A 27,921-nucleotide genomic window follows, 5' to 3' on the forward strand; every position below is an offset into this window, starting at 1 on the left:
GCTGGTTCGTAATATTGCAACACTGCCGTCTTTAGGCGGTGTGGAGGCTGAACCGATGGACCGCCAGAGGCCCATATCTGTATCTGTTTCATATACTGAATGCCTTTTTGCACAGCTCTGTGTTTACTTTTGTCTTCCAGATTTTTACTGCTCACTTGTTTTTTTTAATTTTATTTAGAGGATACTACTGGCCATTGAAGGCCCAAGTAGGAGTGGGGTACAACATATGCATTCACACACCGACAACAACAAACAAATAACACGACATTAAGAGGTTTACAACAACTAACCAGCAAATATACAGGATATATATATTTAAAGGGGGGGGGGGGGGGGGGGCAGCACAGCATGCATCAAGCAGCATGTAATTCAATCATTTGTAATAATAGATGTGAAATTTAAAACTCATATTTAAGATTGAACATTATCAAACAAATGTGAATTTAATTAAGCTATAAATTTTATATAGACTGTAATTACTTTTTATACAATTTTGTCTAGATTTTTCAGGATACAATCTGCAAGTACGCATAAAGTAACTGGAAAGTTGAAAGAAGCAAATTAGAGATTGCAAAACCTACTTCTCAATAGATATTTTTTTCCCAAAGTATTTACGTGATAGTGCAGCTGAAATAAGGCTCCTTTTTCAGTTTTTTTTATTTGAAACACCTTAAAAATACATTGTTTTCTAAGATTTTTTTTTATTATTATGCTTGGAAAATTAAGTTACCGATTGTGTTCGGTTTATTCTAAACTATTTATATGAAATTCCAGAGTGCTTTTGTGCATAACAGTGGCTAGATAAGGTTTTTATAATTTCTGATAAAACAAACTGACTAGTTTCTCTTTAGTGACCGTTTCGCCAAGGTGACAGCAGAACAAGTAACGGATCCCGACGTCAAACTGCAGGAATTTGAGATATATGTTTCTTAGCGAATGCATGCACGCCACTGTTGTGACATATTTGAATATCCTTATCGCTTGCTTGGGCTCAGCGGGTAATGCAGGTCGGCACTACCCACGTAGCATCCAATGTCGTGCGAACATTCCCTGGGTGTTCTGAATGTTGAAGGAACGTTAAAACACCATTCGGAACGTTCTAGGAACGTTCGTATGCGAACATTCCTTACAAGGTAAGCTGCTCAACATTCTAGAAACGTTTGTTGGCGAACATTCATATGCACAATGTTCTCGGAACATTCCCCTTTGAACATTCATATGTGCAACATTCTTGGAACGTTCGCTTGTGAGCATTCCTAGAATTTTCGCAGGTGAAGCCAACTTTACGGAGCTTTCAAGCAACCTGTGTTTCGAAACACCATCCACTGTATGCCACCTTGTGCCAAAAATATGCAAATTAAGTGGAGGTTTTGGAAACTTATCATAAGAGATCAGTTTTTCTTATACGAGTCTACCGAGGAATGTGAGATAAGGTGTAGCAAAATTTGATAATGAGCTTGGCACTCACTGCGCACGTAGAGGGGCAGTTTTGAATAGACCCAATTTTTAGCATCTCGGATCTGAACACCTTGAAGAAGGTATGTCCCGCTTGCGTGTGGGATGCCGTAGGTATCTATTTTTATGCTCAGAGTGAGTAATCGGTTATGCATGCAGTATGTTTTGATAAGTAGGAGTAAGCTGCCGTTATAGTACAGGCTCTGGCTAATGCGCTGGAAAAGCGGCTAGATTGTGCTAGGCCTGAAAAATATATATTTCGATGTATATCCGCTGTAAGCTAAGCAAGCCACAATTGAGGAATTTTTGTAAACATTCCTCGGAGAATGTTGCAAATGTCCTTTGAATGTTTTGGGAACGTTCTTAAAACCTTGTTAGAATGGTGATTAAATGTTCTGTCGTGCACAGAACATTCTAAAAATGTACCCTAGAAAATATTGCCCGAATGTAGCGATAAGTGCCTGCGCCACATTCTGACAAGAATGTTCTTACGTAGATTTGCAACATTCAGAGAATGTTGCAGAAGTTCTTCGGATGTACTGAGAACGTTCTTAAAACGTTGTTAGGATGTTTCAATGTCGGTTGAATGACCTGGTATTGTTCTATGTCGTTCTCAGAACATTCTAAGAATATCCCTTTGAAGACATTCCCCGAATGTAGCGATAAGTGCTTGCGCCACATTCTGACAACGTTGATAGAATGTTCTTACGTAAATCTTCAACATTCCAAGAATGTTGTCTATGTTATTTTGAACATTCCCGGAATGTTCTCAGAACGTTCTCCTGCTACGTGGGTAGCGTGAGTATAAAGGCTGAACTGCATAAAGCGATTTAGCGAGCGACGGCGACAGCGACGAGTCAGCGACGTATTACGAAGATTTCTTACTATCGCTCGTCGCGTCACTCGGTTTTTGAATTTCTAGAAAACATCGTTCCGCTTTCATGCGGCTTGCGTCGTCGCGCGAGTGACCGAGCGTCAGCGAAGCGGGTCGCCGTCGCTGTTCTCGTCGCTCGCAAAATCGTTTACATTCGGTTTATACTTCACGCTGTCAATAATATCGACTCGAGCGCGCATAATTTCATTTCCACGGGAGCGCGTGTAAATCAAACCCTAAACCAAGACGGGGGCTGCAGCCAGCAGCTTTGAGAGCGTCATACAATGGATTATAGTTTGACAGAAGCAAGCACACACTTCGCTAGCGCATTCCAGCCTTGAGCGCTCGAACTTCCGAAAACGAAACCAGATTTTGCTACATTTTGGCTAGCTCGAAACATTTTTTTTTAAATATAGGGTGTCTTTTAGCTATAATCTAGACTAAGAGAAATGTGTACCTTCCCAAATTATATTTATGTCGCCGTACTATATAAGTAATAATTGTGTAATATCGTTACGTTCATATAAAATACGGGGGGTGTCACCGGACCTTCGTCTGAAACAAAAAGTCTGCTATATATACCGAGCGGGTTTCTATTACAATTGAGTAGGAGTGTCGGGTTGTCAGTGCCTCTGTTCGTTGTTTGTGTATGTAGATGCTTGTATGTTGAACTTGTGGTATGTGCTGTGATGTCTGTGTGTTGGATGCTGCCGTCCGTGTTCGAGCGCGTGCGTCACTGCCACAAATGCCAATATTTCCTTCATTTTTGTAGTTTTCCGCATACTCACTAGGTGGCGCAAGCAGCCGCCCAATTTTATTTTAGCTTTGTTTGTACGTAGTCCATTTATGTGTAAGGAACCACACCACATAGCTACAGTCTAGTAGAAAAGTAACCGCGTGTTTAAATGGCGCATAGCGCCGGCGTTCAGTTCGTCTTCGTTCGCTGGCCGTTTCGGTAGCCGATTCGTACCCGGAAAGCCGCAAAATTTGCGTACACACGAGATATGAGTGGATACGTCGAAACGTCGCGTACAACTTTGCTCGCGGTAAAGAGGTGAGCGGGACGTCGGTAACGCCGGTCGGGTAGGGTCGGGTGGGGTCGGTGTCGGAGCTATTCGTCGTCGCTCGCGGCAATCGGGCTTTTTCAATAAAGTTCATGTCTGTGGTCGCGAAAAGATAACTGCTGTGGAAATTACCCGGCGTCGGTGACAATGCAACCGGCTTGAGGCCTCGGCTATCGGCTGAACCGCCACGCGAACGAGACCTGCACGATGGGGAAGCACGCTGCTGGATGCAGTCGATGGTCGCTCCCACTGTCGCGTAATCGCCGTAATGGATACGGCGTCGGCGCTTGGGGGTGAATGCTTGCGGTAGTTCAGCACGTATGGACGATTACGAACGAACACGTGCAAACTACGCTTTCGCTGCGGCGAAAAGCCGTGTAAAGCGCTGGGCCTCGCTCGTAGAACCCGTCTTGCGTCCAACGGCCGCCATTGTAAAAAAACACCCCTAGACGTGTGATCGCAGAACGAAGTACACGTTCAAAGATGTTCAATTTACACGAGACCTCGGGTGCAAACGAAATACACCGAGCCTCGCGTGTAAAACGAACACCATTTGGGGAGTCCGCCCTGGGACAACGGTTTACACGTCCAGGGGTGTACTTTTTCGCTGTGTGTGTAGGTGTCTCCTCGAAAGAAAAACATATTTACGTGCTTGCAGTATTTATACCGCTCGTAGCGTGCATCGGATGACTTTTCGGACGCTTTGCTGAGGTCAAGCAGGGAGGCATTCGCGTTACCAGCACCAAGTGTTAAAGCCAGAGTCCCACTACTCTTACGTCATAAAAAAGACACGGAGTTTCTCCGCAGACATGTTGACACAATTGTTTGCGGACACACCTAAACCAGGTTCGAATTAACCGGGGTTCGAATTAACCGGGGTTCGAATTAACCGGGGTTCGAATTAACCGGGTTTTCTTCTTAGCAGTATGATTCCAACATCTGTCCAGACAGTGTTTGTATGACTAATCTGACCAAATCTTCATAAAAAAACAAACAAAAAAAAAAACGCCTCGGACAGTGTTTACAGACTATTTTGTACGATGCACTAGCAGTGCGACCGCGGTTTTAAGACTGGTTTAGACATTTATGTCGGAGTACCTGATTGCGGGAGAACCTCATGCGTTTTACTGGGACGCGTTAAGCGGACCTCTGTTGCCATAGCAATTATTTCGTCGTAGGCAGTCAAAAGTGGTCGTTTCCTTCTCAAAAACAAGCGATCGCATTGCGTTGTTTTAGAATATAAACTGCACTTTGTGGAAACCATGGTAGAATAAATGTGCGTGTCGGAAGCTCCGTCCAAGACGTATAGTTTTTGGACTGCTAGGTTCTAACGTGGCGGTTGTCGAACTCCACCCGTCCAGACGATGAAAATAAACACGAGCGCGGCGGGGTACCCGTGTGATACTCGTGACATTGCACCGTCTAATGCTCAAATGCTGACGTATTTCGAATTTCGTCCGGGCGAAAATGACGCAAACAAACAAAATACGGACGGGTTCACGCGCCGTCGCGTTTTTTCGCTGAAGTTCACAGGCCGCTGCGCTTTGGAGATTCTGCGTTTCCAGGCGCGGCACTGCCCCTCGCTCCTCTACGAAGAGGAATGCTCCGCGCGAGGGACGACGGAACCATGGAGCAGACTACACGCTCGGCGGCACGTCTTTTTATAGGGCGGTTCCGAGGCGTCGCTGCGCCTGTTCGCCACCGAGTTCATCTAAATTCGTTCGGGAAGCTAGAACAAGCCCGTCGCCTCTCTTTCCCACGCGCGTAACGCGCACACACACGAACAAACAAACCCGGGAACAGGCGCGCGCGCGCACATACCATCCGAATTCTCTGCGAGCTGTCTCGCTTTGTGTTCGTCTTTGTTTGTCTCTTTGTTCGTTTGTCTCGGTGTTTGTTTGTTTATGTTGCGTGCATCGGTCTCACTTTTGCACAATGTAATTTCACGGTTTGAGCAGGTCAGCTGAGTGTGACCGGTCGGCGTTGACTTCTTTTTCTGCGAAGAAGCTGCGCTGCCGGCTTCTTCACGCGGATTACAGCGTCCCGTGGCGTCCTCTAACGTGCTCCTTCTTCATCCCGAGATCAGCGTGGTGACGTAGTCAAACCTCGAGCCACTTTTGTCTCCGTTCACCCGTAACAAGGACGAGAAGGGACGCTCTTCGAGTTGACCGTTTGTGGATATGGTCATCACTCTCCCACACGGCAAAATGCAATTCGATTTCGAATGACATTAAAGGGGCGGCGCAACGATATTTAGTTGGAATGTTTTTCTCTTTACACGAGCTTACTGTTACCAGTGGGACCCAAGTATTGTCGCGCGCAATGCCGTTGGCCAAGAAACCTCTTGGTTGCGGTGTGCTTTCGAGAATTAAAGCGAGCGTTTATTTCAATCTCTCCTTCGCAAACCTCGATGACGTAGTTTGGAGGTTGCAGTGTTGGCATAGGCCAGCGTTGCCTGCTCATAGACGCTGCTTGCACAAACATCCCCCCCCCCCCCCCCCCCCCCCCCCCCGCACGACCCGCCTCCCGTCGATCGACGCTCCACCGTTTTAGAGGGGGGGGGGGGGATGTTGGCACTTCGGAGATGTTGGCACTGCACAGGCAGTGATCTCCGAAGACTACTAATTTATTAAAGAAGGGATACGTATATGTTTCGAATCACAGCGTCTAGACGGCGTTTTACCGTATACTCTATAGAACACACAATTTTGAAACGAAAATCTAGATGGCGCTTCAAACGACGGGACGCGAACTGAAGAGAGTGAGGGTAGGTACCCCTCACCGCGTGAGTAGTACCGTAATTGAGGTAATCTAGTAACGTAGGCATAGGCCCCCGATATTTGAACGCGGCTGAGAGAAAGCTCCCGAGCATTACGTGAGCACTACGTCCGTCGAGTTTGTCTCGCGACAAACCCGACGGACGTTCGGGTAGTGGCCCGTGTCCAGTCGCTCCATATGACGAGATTTGCGGAACCCTAAAAATGTCCGGAATTCGGCACGTGTTCTGTACTTTGCCAAGCCCAGCGCGTGGCTATGAGGAACATCGGCGGCATATAATTGGCTGCAGATCACGCGACCGCTTGTTCTGGCTGCAGGTTGAGGGGAAAAAACCTGCTCGTTTCCCTTTCACATATATTTTTTTTTTCGACTACCTTTGCACCTGGGAAAGTAGTGCCAAGCTCCCCGTATGGTCGCCATTTTGGGTCGTGGAATGAGCAGTTTCTCCTATTGGCGGCGAGATGTTTTAGTGGCGCCCTCCTATGGTTACCTTTCGTGACGTCATTACCTTGCGAACAACAAGTTTGGTGGTGTGTGTAAGGAGTATGGTGGAAGCTTGAAATCATTGCGCTCTTAAAGCAACACTACCAACACCGTCGAAATTGAAGTTCTTCCGATCCTCTTGTTTCCGTCAATGAGAAATCCTTTGCAGACGTCATAGTCAGCATTCGACCAATCGTGGAAGACCGACCACAGCGACGCTTTCGATCGCGCACGTCGCCAATAGTTTCTACTTGACCTCTCTGTTCTTGGTGAGCCGCTCCGAACTCCCGGTGACAGGTTGCTTTGTCGAGACATTTCTTGATTGCCCAGATTTTGTTATTCACACACCGGCGAACCTAGCGCACATCTTCGTACCACCGCGAGATGGCGGCGTCGGTGCTTGGCGGCATTGCAAAATACTTTTCCTCCCTTCAAATACGCAAGAACAACAATATCATTGTAAGAGATTGGGGGAGACGGGCACGATTGATAAGTTGATTGCATGGACAGTGCCAGGGACGCTTATAATTGGCGAGGAGTGCTCTCAGTACGACGGTGCTCCATTGCGATCTTGACGTGACTCGTTCAGAACAACCCTTTCGAAGCTGCGAAGGTTGCGGTGGACCGAAATGGCTGTTGCCACGGCAACTGAAACCGATCAGCCAATAACTTTGCGAGGTTTGGTCGCCTGTATGTTCGTATCTCTGTGTATGTCCGTGTAGCAGGCAGAGAAGACAATGGCGCTACTTTCCTGGGATCCGGTGACTTTACATTGCACGAGGCGGAGAACTAACGGGTGTTTCATAGGTTATGCACGTCGGGGATTCATTCAAAGTGGTATTCATGCGAAGTACAAAAATCGTTGCACCGCACCTTTAAGTGATCGGCGAATCGGCTCGCGATCTCGACTACGAGCGTCGCGCGTCCACCCGCCCTGCATCGGAAGTGGCGCGCGCTGATTGGCCGATCAGAGAATGTCATTCGATGGAAGGGACATTACGTATTACCGTTTGACAGAGGTATTAATCCGTGTTTCTGAAACGAGGACGATGTTTCTCTCACACACGTGTTACGAGTGAACCCAGACACTCAAGTTGTTGTTATACAGGTTTCCGTCCGTCGGCCTGTTGTCTGGGGTCCCTTAACGCTGCGTTGGAAATTAAATTAAAATGAATTGGGCGGTTAGCGTGAATGCCTAAACAAGCAAACCGGCACATATTAGGAACCCGAGACGAAGGACGAATACTGAGAAAAGCAGACGCACACACACACGCTACGTATCTCAAGCGCAACTAAAATTTATTAAACGAATCAGCAACACCTTTTTGATGTGTCGTCGAGCGCAAAACGACGTCGTTTCAACAGCAGAGGCTTTTCTGACTTCCCTATAGCAATACAGGCTAGCCGTTACAACGCTCATCCATTCCAGACTTTAGTACACACGCAATTAACCATTGCCTCCTCCTTAGTCTTTCTCACGTTTCTCTGATAGGTGAATTGCTACACACGAGATGAGCGTTAACTGCAGCCATTACGGATCTAAATGTCTTTCCCGTCTAACCGGAGCCTGTCGTGGCGAGAGAAATTCGCGTACTTACCTGAGCCATCGAGTTATGAAACCGCTATCTTACGCGCCGGATGCGCGTCTCTCGTAAGCGACGCCGCGTACACCGACGTGCTTTCGGGATTCCTCGTAAGGGGATAACGTGAGATGTAAATCTTTCTAGCTCCATTCATACCAACGAACATTTACTTCACGTTAGGTGTTCTTTTTGTTTTGTTTTCTTTCTCTCCGGACGCCTATTTCCGGCTGTCTGCTGTAACCGCGTAACGTGTCTCGAATATAAACTCAAACCGTTCTTGCTCCTCGCGAAGAAAAACAAAAAAATCCCGGTACAGCAGATGAATTGCAGCAACATCCGGGGCGTTGCACACACTGCTGTACCCAGTTACTGACGTGTGTCTAGTTTCGATGGTTTTACGTTCCGCCAAATTTAGCGGGCGCTGTTACTGCGATGCTGCGACTTCATGTAACACCATGGCATCACGTGACCTGGTCGCGTAACACTGGGACCTCACGATGTCACGTGACGGTGTAATGTCACTTGACCACGCCACGTGGCATGGTTACATAACACCGCGACGTCACGTGAGAAAGAAATTTCCGCTAAATGTAGCGGACAAAAAATTGTTTTTGGCTGAATTGAGCGGATGACGTCAAAATTTTCCGGCTGCATTTAGCGGGAAGTGTTTTCTGTGACGTCACGATGTCATCTGACATTACGTGACATGACACCGTATCACGTAATCCCCTACACCAAACACACACGGGATGCGCCGCATTACCTCGCACGCCTATCCCCGTAAAAGAGAAAAGAAAAGTTTGTTTACTGTAGTACGCGATGTGTCGCAAAAGAAGCCGCAGGTTCTCTCCCACTGACCGGAAGGAGCCCAGGCGAACCGCCGCCACGGCACAGCGCGTTCTCTCTCTCTCGCGGAGAACGACGGCAGCAACAAAAGGAGCGCGAGAGGAGCGACGGCAGCTCCCGATAACGTGACGTCATCGAGCCGCGAACAGAGGCTCGCGTTTGTTTGCGTGTGTAAGCCGGCGCGTTGTACACGCGGGGAGGCTGCGTGAACGTAGGAAGCAACCCGGCGCCAACACCATTGTGGTGCGTCGGAAGGAGACCGACCGACCGATGCCGGGCCCCGATATGGCGCCCAACGCGGAGTGGACCGAGCTAGGCCTAACGGGTTCCGGTCTGCTCGTTGTTCTATATAAACCTTCCTCGGAGGGAGGGGAGAGGCTTTGCTTCGCGCACGGCACATTCATTTCGAGCGTTTCGGCAATGAACTGGTGGCACCTTCTGTGTGTGCGGTGTTTGGGTTGGGTCGGGTCTGGCGTGAGTGGGACGTTGACGGCGCTTCCGGTTGTAGCACCTTGGTTTCTCGCCTCGCCATCTCGGCTACCGCAAAAAGGAGTCACGTTTTGCGCTTCAGGGTTTCCGTCTTGCGCGTTGACGTTTTTTTTTTCTTTTTTCTTTTTTTCTCTACAGAAAAAGACGGGTTCACACATGAGATGCGCTTCACTCCGAGTCCGACCTCAGCCATCGTTGCGATCCCGATTCAGCCAAGCAAACAGCGCCATCAGTTAATCATCACGGCGTTCGTCGTTTTTGTGCGTTTGGTCTCGCCGGGGCTGAATCAATCGCACAATGTGAATGACCCATTATCCTGCGCTTTTATTTTTGTTTTGTTTGATTGGTTTAACCGATGATAAGCAAACGTACGAAGATGACGAGCGCCATGACGATGCAATTTCGTTGCTGCTCGATAGGCTCAGTTATATCTTAGCGTAGACTGCAGTCGGACTAAAGGGAAACGGAGTATGCGGAGCGCAGGATCGTCTGCTTCTTTTCCAGCGGTGGCGGTGACGTCAGAAAGACGCCGAGCTCTGAATGGCTCTGATTGAAGGATAACGGGGAGACCTCAGAGCAAGCTGCTTTGAGGTCTACCCACTATTCTTCAATCAGAGCCGCCCAGAGCTCAACGTTCTGACGTCAAACCAACCCCTGCAAAAGAAGCAGACGAACTTGCTCTCCTATAGACCATCGCATAAAATCGCCTTCTTTGCGCCGCGTCTTTGTCTGCTGGACTGTGGAACGCCTTCTGAGCATGTGCTGTAGTTCTGTTGTGCTGTATATCAAACGCTGCGCATGCGTCCACAGCTCAGTGACTCGGCATTTTTTTGGCCCGCGGGATAAGGGATGCAGAGGTCTATAGAAACGGAGCTGTCTCGAACATGAATTGAGCCTGTCTTATTGTATACGCGCTGTTATAATGCAAAAACAGCGCCGAGTAAACGCGAGGTCAGCGCTGCTGACTGATATAGCGCTCAGTATGAACCGCACTGTGTCTGCGAAGAGGCCTTTACGGCGTTGAGTTTTTCCTCGTGTGCGGTAAGCAAGGTTTCATGCTGAGAACCTTGCGTGGTTGGAACTTGAGCCTGTTCAAACATACGTCACGGCGCTACCTCAGCTCTATCATAGTCGGCGCTTTAAATTGCGCCGACCTTGCTAATGTTGTGCCGACTTCGCGCTATATTAGCGACCATGAGCTGATGCTCAATGGCATCAGTATGCTTACTAAGTTACGTTGAGGTCACAGCCGCCTCGGTGGCTCCGATGTAAAGAGCCGGCGCACGGATTTCCAGGTGGCGGGTTCGAATCTCGGCCGAGGTGCCCGCAATCTGACGGAGGCCTATTGTGGAGAAGGCGCCGTGTAACAGAACTCTTGTTTGCACGTCAAAAAATCCCCGAGTGGTAAAAATGAATCTTCAGTCCTCCGCTGGGGCGTGCCAGATGTCCCTTCGTTTCTTTAGCACGTAAAAAACCCCACACTTGAATTTCGTTCGAGTCACCTCTGCATCAGCGCGGTTCCTAGTGTTGATTTTAAACTGGGACGTACGTGCGAAATGGCCTTGATTACTGCTCGTGTCCAAGCCGTCATTACCAAAGACGTTCTCTCATTCATGGCCTGTGGAGAGCGACAGACCAGGGAGCACGCTATACACTGAAACGTCGGCGTAGAAGTCGGCACTGCCTCTTGGCTCGCGTCCACGATTTCTTCCAAGCAGCGTTTCGGTCGCTTGGTTCGATCGTCAGCGTTTTCTTTCGTCCAACGCCTCCCTGTCGACGCGAGCTGAAGCAACGCCCACAGTCGACACGGCAGACGAGAAACAGCAGCGGCTTATAAAAAAGGACGAGTCTGCGGATCTGAGGGTTGCTTCCGTCGACTGTCTGACCTCTCCTCCTGTGGAATGCTGCGCTGGCACTGTTGCTCTGCCGTCATGCGCTCCCCCTCTCCCCGTTAATTCCATTTTATCCTCTCGGGTCAGCTAGCAGGAAGACGGCCCTTTGTTCCGCGTCCTTGACTGCGCGACACGGATTGGCGATTACGCTGATCGTCTGCGTTTCGCATTTCTCCTCCCCCCTATGCCGTCTGGCATGAAATGAGGTTGAAAGGGCCCGACTGGCCATTTGAGCGGCTTAGCTAAATGGAAGCTTACGCCGTACTACGATAGCCACTACAGACCGCTTTCGAAACCCCGTCAAGCAACATTGGTGGCCGCCATTGTTCGGGCTTTAAGCGTTTGAGCTCTTCACTATTTGGGGGTAGAATTGGGGTACTAAGAGCGAAGAATTTAGAGCAAAGTTCGAAGATATACATACAGTTTGTTGCATATCTGGGATGGAGAGCGAAACCATGGAACACCTGGTTTTGAGGTGCAAGAGGCTTAATCCTGCCCTCCCTGAGGGGAGAATAGACGTAGAGGGGTCCCTGGCTTTCGGTGGAGGAGATAGAAGGGTGGATTATAAAAGGGTTGAGGTAACGAAGAGGAGGTTTAGAGCATTGGTGGGAGGAGACTAGGAAAAACTGAAATTGGTAAAAGCAACTAGCGCAACTGGAGACGGAGAGGACAGAGGAAAATTGGGTTTCCCTCCCGCGTGACTCCGGCCCAAAGTCTCAACCTTGTCTCTAAGTGGGTCTGGGTTTGGAGAGAACCGGAACAAGGTTGACCATTAGAAAATTGGCGACTCCCTCGGTGGGGTAAGAAGGTGGGGGTGAGTTTTCCTTTTTTCTTTCTATTTTGTATTTGCCCGATGCCCCAAAGGCCAGCCTGGTGGAACTTTTCCCCTGCCCGGTGATAGTTGCAGGGGTGTAGAGGGAAAGAAATTGTGTGTGTAAGTGGGGAGGAAAGCATTTTCTTAGGCTAGGTGGCGCAAGCTACCGCCCGTTACAAAGAGCATACCAATATCATACATTCATCCGTCCATCCATGGGCCGTCACTGTTTTCTTTTTGTTTTTTGTTTTCTTTTTTTTTTTTTCGGATTCTTGGATTGATCGGACGTGTTTTTGGAAGCTCCCGAATTCCCGAAGTCAAGTTTCGATCTTCTTTTCTTTGTTTCTCGCGTGATTGTTTGCATGAGATTTTAAACAGATAAATAACGTTAGGGACAGTGAGTAAAAATAGTTTATAGTTCTATTTGTTTTTCGTTATCACGTGAAAGGGCTTTGTTTGAATATTTGGCGGGATAATTGGCTTCGTCAGTGGTTGTGTTAATTGTTCCCCCGGACGGCTTTGTGTGCCTTCAGTAGGGCGATTGGCAGGCCGCTCGGTGGAGCATCTACAAGCTTTGTTAGTGGAGCGAACGAGGTGTTGTGGTGCTAGTTTCAAATAACAGCAAGAATTTAGGTTAGCGTGTGCACGGGCAGCCGAGTAGGCCATGACGGTCAGGCGTTGTTTAGATTTGGGTCGGTGATGAGTCGTTAAAGGACGGAAGAGTAAGAGAGAAGCGGAGTTGGTAGAGTGTGTGTGAAGAGTGTAAGCAATGGTACAATTTAGAGGAGACCGAATTCGAGAGCTTAGCTTCACGTGCCGTCTGTGAGAATCTTGTGGTCCGTTTTACGAGGGTAGAAAGGAGAGTGGGCGGCTAAATTTGAGGAGCTTAAGGGGGAGTTCAAGGAGGAAAGGGAGAAGCGGGCTGTGCTTGAGACGCAGGTCAAGGAGCTCAACGGTGAGCTCAGGCAGGAATGGGGGAAGCGGGCCGAACTCGAATATCTTAGGGTACGTTTTGAGAGGATAGAGAGAGACTGGGCGGTTAAGCTAGAGGCATTAATGGATATGCGGACAGAATTGAACGAAGAGAAAAAGAAGCGACATGTGCTAGAGGAGGCCTGGCAAGGTCAGCTAGAGGAGGTGAAGGCGACGCAAAGGTCCAACAAAGATAAACATGAAGCATTGGAATGAGAGCTGGAGGTGAGGTTAACGAAGGAGAAGGAAGGGCGATAAGCGGGGGCAAGGGAGCTAGAAAGGGTGGGACGTGGGCTGTAGAAGATGAAGAGACAGGGGACGGAGGGAGGAGCAGTTGACGCAGTGCCGGTTGTAGAGAGCGAGATGGCACAGGACATACCCTAGTATGGCGTCTCAGGCAGCGAGACCGCGGTACAATACGGTGGTGCAACGGCAGCCCCCTATTCCGACAGTCACCAAACCTGCGATGCAGGAAAAACAAGAAAGGAAGTGGGCAGAGAGTGTTGGTGGTAGGGAGCTCCAATGTGTCCAGGTGCACAGTGGGGATCGCCGGCAGAGTCGGGGGCGATGGGAGAGTAAAGGTTGTAGCCCTCCCAGGTAGGGAGATGAAGAAGGTGATGGACACGGCAGTAGAAATGCTGACTGTGAACAAGGGGGAGGAAAACTTTGTGGTGGTGCATGCGGGATTGAATGACGTCCTGGGGAGAAGGGGAAGGGACCTGGCCACACACGCTCATCGAGGAGAATGTGAAGCAGATGGTCATAACCTTTGGGATGGTGCACATTATAATGTGCACTGTCCCGGATGTAAGAGGCCGAAGAGTAGGTACAGAGAGGACTGTCCAGGAGGCTAACAGGACCATTAAGAGACTGAGCACTAAGAAAGGATGTGAGGTCATGAATGTGAACAGGGAAATATACCAAAAAAGTCCGACCCCCTTCCCTCCTCCCCGGGTGGGGGCTGGGGCGAAGGATGGGCGGCATAGCAAAGGTTTTTTAGGAGCCCGCAGAGCCCTCCGGTAGATGGCTCAAATGCAAATTAGTAGTTTGGGTAAAAACCTCGCAGGACAAGGAAAAAGTAAGCAACAAAGGGATACTGAACCAAGGAATTTAGTGTCCATAATAAGTGGCGCACGTTCTTTCCACGAGCCAGCAGCCGCTGGTGTGCGCGAGCACACGCAACAAAAATGACGTCACAGACCTCCATTCCTGGTTGAGATGACAGTGAAATGTATGGGCTTCGGACCAAAGGAGAATAAAGACAAGTTTTTCATCTACACAGTGGTGCCTGGTGCAAAAAGTAAGCGATGAATTGGTCTAACAAGCACGTAGCTTTCACTTGTAGAGATGAAAAGCCTGTCTTTATTCTCCTTTAGTCCGAAGCCCATGCATTTCACTGTCATCTCAACCGCGAATGGAGGTCTGTGACGTCATTTTTGTTGCGTGTGCTCGCGCACACCGGCGGCTGCTGGCTGGTGGAAAGAACGTGCGCCACTTATTATGGGCACTAAATTCTTTGGTTCAGTATCCCTTTAATATAGGATTTATAAACGTGGAGGAGGGCAAAAATAGAATGAAGTGGAAAGAGATATAATGTATGGATTGGTGGAGGCTCATCTTAGAGATAGGTAGAAACCACCCTACTTGGCAGGTTATTTTTGGGTGGGATGCAATCGATGTGAAGGGGAACCGGAAAGAGGCGGATTGGCAGCGCTAGTGAAAGGACAGGGCTAGGAAAGGGTGAGTAAACGCTGCATGTGGTTAAAAGGTAATATCAGATGGTTAGACACGCGCATAGGATTTGTATATCTGAAGACGGGAACCGATTCAAGAGAGGAAAATGCACATCACTTGAGACGTATTTTTAAAGATGGAGAATTCGGCACTAAACCGAAAATAGCTATCTTAGGAAACATGAACGAACACTTAGGAGACTTCGACGGATATACAGATTCTATAGAGAAAATTCTACAGAAATTCTGCGATGCTCTTGATCTAGTGCTTGTCAGCGCCCAAGAAAATAGCGTGGAAGAAAAACAATTCGCACTCGACAATTGATCGCTGTCTAATTTCGAGCCAATTGTATAACAAATTAGGAGACATGGAAATAGACGAGGAAGGCACGAAAAAGCTTAGGAGGTAATCATAATCGACTTAAAATAAACGGGGGTGCAGCAGAACGAGAGAAATAATTTCTGGAACGAGAAAGTATGCTGACCCTGAACGATGCCCAACTACAAGTATCAGAACGAATTGAGACTATATTATCCAGCCAACTGGAGAGAGAATGGACATTTGACGATATAGTGAACACTTTTAAAAGAGAGAGAAGTTCAAAATCAAAAAAAAAGGAAGAAAGAAGCACACACCAAAAAGCTGTTTCGACAGTGAAGTTAAGGCGGCCACAGCAGTGCGACAAGAGGCCCCAAAGGAACACAGATGGGCGAAGAAAATGCGGGACACACCCGCTGAGGTAGCATCGAAATGGAATACGTTTCAGGAAAGAAAATGAGAGGAATCTGCTGTAATCGAGGCCAAGATTGGTAGAGCTAAAGTGCAATGTAATTCCCTAATTACCTTCTTGTAACCGCTTAATCTGATCGTTGTAGGGGGGTCTTGGGTATAGTTCACCCTTTCAAAAGTGTCTCCGTAATCGCGGCAGGGCGTACGCGAGGGGCGGTCCGCCCTACGAAGTGTGCCGCGATACAATTTCTAAAGCACGGTGTCGATAAGGTCTCCCTTCATATATTACAGTCACCCCAAAGCTGACAGGACGGCGGGAAGCTCGGCGCTAGCCGGACCAATCAGCCGCCTCCCTTTCATCACCTGACCCCGCTCTGTGTATGACCGCGTGACCCAACATGGCCGCATGACAGACTCTAGTCCAACTATCGCGTAACTTCCAACGCACTGCCAGCTCAGGGGAAACGCAGTTATATGGGTCTCCTCACACGCCTGCGCCACATTGTTGCTCGTAGACCAGTCGCGAACTTATCTTTCTTCTTGATCGTAAGTTCTGGCGATTTGCTTGTGGGCGGGGCGTATAGTACATCAGCAAAGGTCAGATTTGTTTTCCAGCTCACTTTTAGGCTTTGTTTGGCGAACGGCGTTTTAGAGCACTTGCGCGCGTCTAACTGGGTCGCGTGTGAAGAGATAAGAGATAATTCACACCTTAGAGAAAGGGGCGTACGTTTAATACTTCGTGCGCGTGCGCTCGAGCCCTGTTCCCTGACCCACCCACTTTCCCTCCTTTCCCTTTTAATTACGCCCTCTTGTTATCTTTTTGGCAAGTTTGTCCGGCGTGTCAACAATAACTTGCTTGTACTTCAGAAAGATACGTGAAAAAGGCGAAGGAAGTCTCCAAACGAAATTACCCGTCGCGGCGGAAGACTGAACGCTTCGAAATGAAGTTCGGCAGCCTCTGTGCTCAAGTTAGATGTACGGGTCGGTATATACAAGTTTGGCGTTGACGAATTTATCGATTTAAACAAAGCGTACGCTGTATTTTTGTCACCTTTGTTTAGACCCCGTCATATAAGTACGATGTACGGGATAGGGATCGAAATTGGACATAGTTGCCCGATGAATGGGATGACGTAATAAAAAACGTCTTCGCAACGTTTTTTTTTTTTTTATTTTTTTTTTTGGGGGGGGGGGGGGAGGGAAAAAGAAAGGGAGGGGTTATAATCCCGTAGTTGCCGACACTAGAGCGGCGATTTCATCAGTATAATACTTTGAAGTTGAATAGGTTTCCAAGAATCGGGCTTGCCTGATATAATACCCTTTTTTGGGTGGAGGGGGGGGGGGGAGGGGGGGAGTTCTTACTACTTGATTTTGTGTGCACGCCTTAGAGGCCGACGCACATCTCGCGCTTTCCACTTTGGCCCCCCTGCTTCTGTCCTACATCATCTCAACTTTTTACTTTTCCCCCATCTGCCTCCCCGCGCAGTTTAGGAGAAAATGGCGTCAAAAAGATTATCTTTTCTGCAGAAAACCGAGCTTATTCGTCGTCCTTCAAATGGGTCATGAAACGATATCGGGTTGGAATGGTAGCGAAATTATAAAAATCGTTTCATGGCCCCTTGAAACAGCCTGACTGATCGGAACTGCTCTTACCTGACTGATCCGAACTGGTCTTGCGTTCGTTTTGCGGTACCGCGGTATTAACTTTGCGTAACGCGATGGCTGTGCAGCTGATCACAAGGAGGATTACCATCATGCTTGAACCGGTAGTTTCGGTTTCGCCGTAAACCCCCGAAACAAAACTTTGAGATGCGATATCCACAAAACTATACTCGAGGCGACGAAAAAACGGGCACCTCGTAATTCAAGAAGAAAAACAGCTGCATCGCTCGTAGACGGCGGCGATTCTCTGTCGCGATATTTTCCCGGGAAGTCGGGAGTACAGCAGATGTGATGCATCGATCTGTGCCGCGCTCATTTCTTTGATCGTTCTGCCGAAGCATTAATTACGATCCGCGTCAACGTGCGCCGAATATAATGGGAGGATGCGATATCCTGCTGTTTGACCCGTATCGCGTTTATATGTTTATGTGCATGTATACCAGACCAACCGTTCCGAATCCTAATAAAGTGTGTCGGGAGCCAGCTGCGACCGAAAATGGAATCGGCCAATAATATGAAGTACGGGTAAGCCCACTTACCGGAAGGCAGACTTGTACGTAGTTCAACTACTCTACTCAAGTTAGTGTAGTTTAACTACTTTTCTGAGTAGTTTAGTAACTTTCAATTACATTTTTATTTCGGTAATTTGTAGCTTACTTTAATTACTTTTTGAGTAACTTCTACTCAAGTTACAAATTACTTTCGAATTTTGGTGGTTGTTTTGCCTATCAACAAATACTCGTGCACAAAGGAGATAAGATGTTCCAAGATCAGCTGATATTTGCAAAGAGGGAGAAGCATGGGGCATTAAAAGGGGGGGGGGGGAAGAAAATGGTTTGAAAGGTCAATACCCCCCCCCCCCCCCCCCCCGCCCCCTGCAACAACACTCCTACGAGGCGCGGGGAGCGAACAGACACGACGAAAGAGATGCCGAGTAACCGCGGAATTAGCCACGAAGACTGGCGTCTCTCTGTGTCCCGAAGTTCAAGGAGGCTTGACCCATTTGAAGACAGGGCTGGTCCCCGCTTCTCTCCAACGTAGAAACTCTCGCCCACTACAGGAGGTGCACACACTGCATCCTCACTCAAAGGAAGCAACAAAATGCAGCACCTGCTCTGAAACTATTCTTGTGCTCCCGTAGTTTCTGCTGTACTCGGAGAATCGCGTGCTAAAGGGCAACGCAAAGATTACCCTTTTACGTTGCTTTTCCTCCCAAAACTCAGAATATGTAGATCTTGAAAGATTCATAGATCGTTCGAGAAACCTGTAGAAATTCCCCCAACGTTTTTATATAAAAAATAATAAACAAGCAATGTTGGGTAGTACTCTATGTACATGGTACTTGAAGTACTACTGTTTAAAAAAGTTGTACTTTACTTGAAGTAAATTCTCTGAACGTGTACTTGTATTTTCCGAGGAAAGTAAAACTCCTGACTTTATTTTGTACAATCCCCAAATTAAAAAAAAAAAAAAAAGAAATGGAGGTATTCGTGAAAACGCGCTCTTTCGAGACGTCATCTGGACATTTCTGAAGTAATGGCGGCTGTAAGACCGATGGAAATAAGTGCCTTTAAGTTGACTGTGTCATATAGCTCGTCAGCGACAGTAAAACAACTACTTTGCGGCGACTTGACCATTTACAATATTTGCTGCCATTTCCATAAAACACTGATGCACCCCCGATTACCCCTAGCACAATGAGTACCAGTTAAAAAAAAAAAAACACTGTATAGGGAATGAAAGGGCATCATGAAAAATTATGTTAAAAGTGCTTGTACTTTACCTTGAAATATATTGCATTTATATACGTTACTTCAAGTACATTGCACCCGGTGTATTTACTACTTTACTTGAAGTAAGTAGCCTCTCATTTGCTTTGTACTTTACCTTAAGTACTTTTTGGATGTGTTTTACGCAACACTGTAAACAAGCAAACACTGTCTAAAAAAATCTAACCCAGACAGTGCTAAACCTCAAAGTACAAATGACACATTCGGAGTACATCATTGACCAAACAAGCAAGAAAGTACAAAACAATTAGGCACTCAGAAGCAGAACCAGCTATGGAAGCATTTCTGTAAAAAAAAAAAAAAAAAAAAAAAAAAAAAAAAAAAAAAAAGCAAGCCGGTTTGTATTTGGCTAGCACAATTTCGCTAACCGATCAAAACCTCTGTACTTTCTTTTTACCATAAAAAAAAATAAAAAATAAAAGTAACTTTCAACAGTAATTCGCTACTTTTTTACGGTAATTAGTAAATTTCTCAATTACTTTCTATTTGAGTAATTTCTCTTCTACTCAAATTACGTTTGACGTCAATACTCAGTAACTTAACTTAATAACTTTTTTTGAGTAACTTGTACATGTCTGCCGGAAGGTAATGGACCTACAGGGTGCGGCCGTAAAAACTTTCACATTTGGCACGCCTAGCAAAAATCGAATTTCAAACATACATACCTGAAATTGAGCACACGAACGTCGTTTATACCAAAGTTTTTTGACTATTTTTTTCAGACGTCAACTCGGAAGCAGCGAATTATTAGAAAGATAACAAAAATGGCAGACGTGCATTTCCTATGGCCTATACCCGCCCGTTCGCCGTCTGCTATCTGGTTCGCGACGCCGCTCCTAGGTGGCGCACTGAACGCAAAAACGCGGGAAACGCCGCACGAAAGGCTGGTGTCGGGTGAGATAATCGCGGTAAAAAGTGATTTAAACGAAATATATGAAAGATTGTTGAAATTACCTGTTTCAAGTCAAGTTTTGACAGATCGTCATGCAAGCAAGAAGACACCATGATGCGACGAGATCATTTATTTACAGCCTGATACCAGCAAGTGGTGCTGCTACCGTTGCAGACAAGTTCGGTTTGTGTTATCATTTTATTCTGATTTTTACAGGGCCGCTGTAACACATAAAGTAATTTTTTTTCATACAGCTTGGGTATAATTAAAACACATGTCGCAAGACATTTTTGTAAAAAAAAAAAAAGAAAGCATATTAATTGGAGCAATAATTACGGCGCTGGAATCATTTCGGATGACCGGGGATAAAATGGCTGGTATTTGAAAGAGATAGTCGTCTTTTTGCTGGTTTCCCATTGGTACCTTTATTAGCAACCTCTACTTTGCTTTTCGCGTTCGGCAAGCAGCACGAGAGAAAGTAAGAGGGAAACTAATAGTTTAAATTTCGTCAGGAAGTGGAGGTTGTGCGTTCATTCAATTGTTTATTCTTGAAAAATACATCTCCTGATACGCCTTTTCTGTCACGGCGATTCGAAATAATGTTTATGCTGCAGCGGCCCTTTAAACGACTAGGGTACGGCCGATTCGATGTGCCCGCCGCTTACAGACAAGCAAAGCCGAAGTCGATCTTCGTACGCCAGGAAAGCCCTTTCGCGCATCCCATCGTCCATCTCGAGGAACGCGCCCTCAATTTTTTCTTTCAGCTCTTCGATTATTGGGGATCCTCTTCTTGTAGACAAGTCCGTTTATAAATCCCCATACGAAAAAGTCACACATATTTAAGTCGGGGGATCGTGGAGGCCAGTCCATATAATCTGATCCCCGACCCATCCACCGCCGAGGGAACGTGTTATTGAGCCATGCCCTCACACTCTTTGCGTAATGGGGAGCCGCCCCATCCTGCATGAATATACAGTTTTCTTTTGTCATGTGGTACCTTTCAAGCTCAGGGATCATTTCCGTCTTCAGCATGTCCAAGTAGGCATCTGCGTTAACGGTGCCATCGAAAAAAAAGGGGCCCACTATGCCTTCACGCCAAATCCCACTCCACACTGTCACCTTCGGTGAATGGAGATGCCGTTCGTCCACGGCATGAGGGTTATCGCGAGCCCATATCCTGCTGTTCTGGCGGTTCACACGTCCATCTAGGTGAAAGTTTGCTTCGTCACTAAACAAAAGAAATTGCAGGTGCCCCGGGTTGCTCTTAATTCGCAACAACTCCGCCTTGCAAAATTCTAAACGTCGGACGTTGTCGCCGTCGTGCAGGGCTCGGACAACTTGCATCTTGTACGGGCGCAAATTATTTTTCCGCAGAATCCGTCGTACGCTTTTTTCCGAAATTCCAAACAACCTGGCTGCTCGTCTTGTTGACAATTGCGGGTCACTCTCGAAGACAGCAAGCACCGCTTCAATGAGCTCCTCATTTTTCAGCAGGCTCTCACGTTCACTGACTGGATTCTCCTTTTTAAAGTCTTCTCCACTCATAAAACGATTCGCCCAAGTCAAAATAGTCGGGCGTGAAGGCGGGCGTTTATGGAATGCAGTGCGAAATTTTCGCTGTGCTGTGGTCACCGAGTTCCGCTCCACGTACCACTTGACTGCCTGGGCACACTCACTCGCCGACTATTGCGGCATCGCAGGGCGGCGCGGAAAATATTTTGATAATAAGTGCAGAAGATAGTGCAACAAAAACAATAAATGGGAACAATCAAGATGCCTCAGCAGCGGCACTCTTGATTCCAAAGTTGAGCTTTCACCGGGAACGGACCCGTCAACAGATAAGCAGACGACAAAGGAAGACACACGTTCGTCTGCTTTAGAACATATTTTTATTAAACGAGGGCGTCCGCCAGTTTCTAAATTTCAAGTAAAAGGGCAAAATCATTCACATATTTTGGTAGAATCACTTTTTATCACGATTATCTCGCTCGACACCAGCCTTACGTGTGGCGTTTCCGGCGTTTTTGCGTTCAGTGCGCCACCTGGGAGCGGCGTCGCGAATTAGATAGCAGACGGCGAACGGGCGGGTATAGGCCATAGGAAATGCACGTCTGCCATTTTTGTCATCTTTCTAATAATTCGCTACTCCCGAGTAGACGTCTGAAAAAAATAGGCAAACATCTTTGGAATAAACGACGTTCTTGTGCCCAGTTTCAGGTATGTACGTTTGAAATTCGATTTTTGCTAGGCGTGCCAAATGTCAAAGTTTTTACGGCCGCACCCTGTATATATATTTTGTTAAACAAACCAAACTGACACGAAAAAAAAAATTCTGAGCTTCTTTTTTAAGTTTTAGCGAACAAAACATTCCACTTCATGGAGTTTTCTATGATGCCCTCGATTTCCCTTTTTGTTTTTTTAATGACGGTACGAAACGAGTTTATGGAAGTGAACCATGGAAGTGGTCGGCGGTCACGAACAAAATATTCGTCCTCCATCACGTTTTTCATTATCAGGGTTTGTGCTCGCCCCGCACTCAGCGCATGTATTTTTTTTCTCGAGGCCTTTGACGTTAATTTAATTTCAAAAGTCTACTTGGGATAGTAACCGATTAACTACACTTAAAACAGCCTCGGTCTCTCAATAACGCGTCGCCTTGTCACCTAAGCCTCAGTCCCACTGCGCGTGCACGTCATATAAAAGACACGGTGTTGACTGTAGACATGAAACCTGAATAATCTGCGCACACACCCCCAACATTTTCGAAGAATGTTTGGTTCCTACTTATGTATATATACTTAGAACATGTTTGCAGACTGTATTTTGTATGAGGCTTCAGCAACGTGATCGCGGCTTTGCATTGTTGATTGAAAAGCCCGACCCTGCGATGCGACGGCTAAGAACGCCCACGTAGTGTGTAGCGTGCTGGTGACTCGCGACGAGTTTCTAAGGAGAAATCGCCGAGGGATACCCGGCGGCTTTTGACCATCGATTGTAGAGGAAGTTCGTCGCCCGCGCCTGGGCGCTCAACTTGTAAAAGTCGGACATACGCCGGCCCGGCATAGTACACGGCATAGGAACGGTCAGTGTTTTGGCCTCGTTTCCCTGTTGGCAGGGGCAACCGCCCGCTGCTATTCAATTTCCCATCGCGCGCCCCGATCAATACTGCCTCCCCCTGGCGGCCTCCGCTCGCGCAACTGGTGGTTTTTAACTGCCGCGGAAACGCCCCCTCCCCTGGCGCCAGAGAGCTCGCTTATTTTCTGGTGACTTGGAGACGGCACTGTTTTACGTCGCTACGCTAATGGAAGTCGTCAGGTCGCTCTTCCGTGCCCTCCCCCCCCCCCCCCCCCCCCCCCAGTCCCCCCCACATCAGGTCTGTTTGTTTGCGCTGCCTTATCTCGACGGGCATCGTAGGACGGTTTGGTCATTTTGTTTGCAGTACTCATTTTATTTGTCGTTCCTTTAGGCTTTCCCGGGGCGGTGTTGTGGCGTTTGAGTGGTTTGCGGAACGAGCTCTTAGCCGTAACAGCTGAGCTACGGGAATGTAAAACATTTTGCAGGCTGCTCCGTTTTTTCTTCCTATTTTCTTTTTTTTTTTTTTTTTTTTTACTCGGGGACTTGATATACTTTTTTGGGTTTCTTTTCGTGTTTCGTTTGCCATTGTATGTGGATCCTTTCTCTTTCTTGTCAGGGACCTGAATCTTGCTCCGTAGGTATTTTAGTGTTATCGATAACGTTGTTCTCTTTTTTTCTTGGTTTTGCTCTGGTTACACGTTTGCTGATGCTCCCTTGGCTCGTGTCTTTAAGTGGTCTGCGCTTTTAAGAGCTGATTTGTTCTGTCATTTTCTCTGCTGGGTGACGTCAGCTATTCGGGGAGACTACTCGGTTTGAAAGGTGCACGTGGCCTCGTTTCTTGGGCCACAATCTTTGTCTTCTCGTGTTTGTATATAGCGTGTGCACCCTAACTTTTTATTTGCCTCTTTCCTGTTTCTTCTTCTGTTTCATTGAAGTTTCTTGCGGGACAGCGCCTCCATATTTGCTTAGTCGACATTGCGACTTCAACATAATGAATGATGTCAGTTGGTCACGTACTAATCTCGGTTCTTTGTTTTGTTTTTTTTTCGTTTGACATACTACTTTTTTGCGACACTAATTTTACATTGTGCAGTTTATAAAGATTTTGAAAACGAGTGCAGGGTGCACACGACTACTGTAACAGACTGGAAGAGGCTGCACGGTACAGATCAATGCAGTGCAGACTACGTTATTCACGGCACAGCCCATGACCGCTGTAATGGTCTATAGTGCGGTTAGCGAAAGCAACGCCTCCACTTTCTAAGTACGTGATAGTGCTATTTGAAGTAGGAGTACAAACGTGCTTACCACGCGTTTACTCCGGCTTGGAGGGCTCCGCGAACGACGGCATCTTTTAAATAAATACGCATATTTTAAGTGTGACTCGGATTATTCGAAACTTCAGAGTAGGCAACGCCACCCAGCGGAAAAAGAAAGATGCGATGGTGAAAAGTGTGGAGATATCGTCTTTCCAAGTGCGCAGCGAAACCTGGTGCGGCCTGGCGGCCGAATCGTGAAACGGGGTAAATTTCGGGATGAAGTGCACCTCTTCAGAGTTTCGAATGATCTTCACGGCCTTACGTTTTCATCCTAATGATGCGTAGGGGAACCCTCCCGCGGGCGTCGTGTTTTTAGATTGACACTGTGAAAGGCGTCGAATGGATTCTCATCTCGAGGTTTCCGACGAAAGTCCATATGTTGCCACCGAAATGTCTCCGAATTTATCGACGTCAAAGTGAAAGCGGCTGCCTCCACGCAGTCGTAACTGCGTGACAGCTTCGCTCTTACCCTCAATTCTAACCCGAATTGGCGGCGTGGCATGCAACCAATTGATCGTTCATTAGCCGCCGGTTCGTTGATACTTCGCCAACTTCGAAGCGACTGCGAAGCCAGCCGGCTGTTGGTCGTATAACTTACCGCGTTGCGCCTGCTTGAAAGGCAGAAGGTTTCCGCCATTTGAATGTCTTATGTGTACGTGCGTGCACGCACGTAACTGACTCTCGCTCATTTTGAAGAGTGAAGTATGGTAAGCGTCGCGTCTCCGGTTGCGGAGAATAGCGTTGGTTTTCGACGCGAGGGGAGGTTGGAGAACGGCGGTAGAGCTGAACGGCTTTTACTTTAGCGACGCGGGCCTGCGATGGCGTTTAGTTTGGCCGGACGCCAGAGGCGTGCGAGGGCATATCCACGCTTTCGAAAGTTCGGTAGGTTCATTTTATTCTCTGTGCCAGCAACTGCATTGAATCTCCAAGAACATAACGGGATCGGCTTCAGAACAGACACCGCTTAGTCGTATCGTGTTTTCACGGACCGATTATACGCACAGTCGTGCAAGGAGATAACTGCACTATACGCCTAAAGTGTCTTCTATTATCTCTTTTTTTTTTTTTTTTTAGCTAAGGTCTATTCACACGCCTTTCGTGCCAAACCATTGTTGGGGTCCTCTAGCTTCACTGAGGTAACCTACAACCCCCGAAACAGTAGGTCGCAATCGAAATGGAGCTATTAAATTTTCTCGTGCCTTAATTTGCGCCGACTAAGATCTTTAGAAACGTGGCCGCTCGTCCGAAGACGCGGCTATACGGAGCCTCTAGAGTTTGCGTCTGGTATGTCGCTCTAAGTGGTTCTTGTCTTTCTGTTGGCGTCCTACAGGGTTTCCCATGGGTCCCATCCATCTCCTCGACCGCCTCCTGGGCGACGGCACGTGATGAAGGAAGCCGAGATCGTCTCTCTGGTGAGTCAGTGTTCCTCTTTTTTTTCTGGTGTCGCGCCAACGCGAGTCGCCGACGAAAAAGCCGTCAGTAAGAGGGGAACTACACGTCACATTACCCTGCCCTCCGCCCTGCGTGGGCACGGGTGAGTGCGTGATCACGTGAAGAAAAAATGGACGCACGGTTGTTCCAACGTGTGCGTAGCTTTCATTACACTGTCAACTGGGGTGTTTTGTTTTGTATTGTTTTTTTTGGCAGCGTCGGTGTTTTGTCTGTCATAGTAGACGAGGAGCGATCCATCCAACCAACTTGAAAAAAAAGTTATTTTGGCGTCGTTTGCCGGCTCCAGGCACGTGTTTCAGGCCACAACTCGGCATTGTCGTGCTTTGGATGACACGCTCGAAATCGGGGCTAGGAAATGGATTGATAAACCTTTTCGATTAATTAATTAATGTTTTTATCATGATCCACTTTTGTGATCGGTTAATCGGTTGTATTTTGAATTAAAAATTTCGGCGAGAAGGTAAAAATGTTTACTTTAGTATACTTGGTGTACATTTATGTACTTTAGGATTCAGCTAGCACTTCTGTATTCCACGCTAAACTACATATCAGGCTTAAAAAAGATATTGTACAAATATCGCACTTTTAAATTGGATTGCTTTTTTTTCTTCTTTGGGGGCGAGGGGGGGATACAGCGTCAGATGTAGACTGCGCATTCCACCATAAATAATAATAAGTACCCACAAAAAAAAAGTGCTGTTTGGAGACCTTTTTTATATGGTTGGAGGTCAACGCGACCGGTTAATCGAATAAATTATCGATTAAATAGTCGTGATGAATCTGGGTAAAATGTTTAATCGACCTTCAGCCCTAGTTGAAATAGTACGTGTGTTAGGCTGTACGTACGTAGACCGTTGCAGGGTCGCGAGTGGCATCGATTCCACATCAACGCTCTTTCGCTTTGACTAACACTTCAACAGTTCTTAGCGTGGAATAACGAACTTTACCGGCATAGTTTCTTCCGTCGCATATGCACACCTTCCATTGTCATATGCTCGTTTTCTTATCAAGAACCGTAGCAAAAAGAGTCAGAATCCTCGGGGAGCATTATTTAGTTTCCCCATTTATGTGCAGAATTAAGATATCTGTAGGTGCAAGGACAGGACGAGCGGGTTGGTATGGATTATTAAACTTGAGGAAGAAAGCGAGAAGGGTTTGTCCATCCCTTCTCGTTTCTTCCTCAAGTTTAACTGTAGGTGCACTTTAGATTAGATATCTGTTAGCGTATCAAAACGTACACGTCTCAAACGCCAAAAGAACCGCTTCTTCCTCCGACAGCTAAATCTAGTAAAAACTACTTCGCCCGGCGTATGAACAGTGCGCAGAAAACTTCTTTTTTTACTTGAGATGAAAACGAGTATAGTAGTTTTAATAATAGCCTCTTAACTGTGGAGAAAAAAAAAACATTGAGGAAAACTGGTGACCGCGCGTTCAGGCTAGTTGTGTCGTCCGTGTTTTGTCCTTATCGCAGCAAAAAAAAAAAAAAAGACAATGGGAAAAAGAGAGAGAGAGAGAAACAGAGGGGGGAGGCGGTATTAGCCTTTCACGCCATGTATGCTTCATTGTTTTCTGTCTGGATTGCGTTAGACAAAGGGCTACAAAGGTCTAGTTAAGTGTTGTTAGAGGGACCATGAAATTATTTTTTCATCTTCTTCGTCCGTAACTTTTAAACTCGAAAGGAAAATGAAAAATAACGTGGTCAGAACGTGCTTGGGCACCGGGGGCGAGGACTTCAAGCTTCCACCGTGCTTTCTAACCACACTATGGAACTTTGATGAAAATAATCCCTGGAGAAGGGGAACAAGAGGGACAAAGGACAAACACAAATCTCCAAACACAGCTGGGTGACTGGTGCGCGACCGGTCTTGTCCAGCTCGCTTGCACCTTTGCATTTAATTGCATTCTAACTATGGAACTTGTCAGTCGTAAGTGATGATAAGCTCCGTCACGGCATTCGTTCACCACGAACGTGAATTGAAATATTCGTGGATAGATTCATTGCTGACGAGTGCATACGA

The 27,921-nt window shown here is 47.1% G+C and overlaps 1 protein-coding gene across 1 annotated transcript in view; it reads left to right on the top strand.

Moving 5' to 3' along the window:
* Window positions 1–27,921, top strand: part of LOC8053728 — a 161,048-nt gene that overhangs the window by 60,759 nt on the left and 72,368 nt on the right. The window contains exon 2 of the mRNA XM_029976163.4: window positions 25,782–25,863. The gene's annotated coding sequence lies outside the window, so the exon portion shown is untranslated. The remainder of the gene's footprint in view (window positions 1–25,781; window positions 25,864–27,921) is intronic.

Source organism: Ixodes scapularis, unplaced genomic scaffold (genome assembly GCF_016920785.2).
Source record: "Ixodes scapularis isolate PalLabHiFi unplaced genomic scaffold, ASM1692078v2 PGA_scaffold12__126_contigs__length_90152505, whole genome shotgun sequence".
In the NCBI taxonomy this organism is placed as follows: Eukaryota; Metazoa; Arthropoda; class Arachnida; order Ixodida; family Ixodidae; genus Ixodes; species Ixodes scapularis.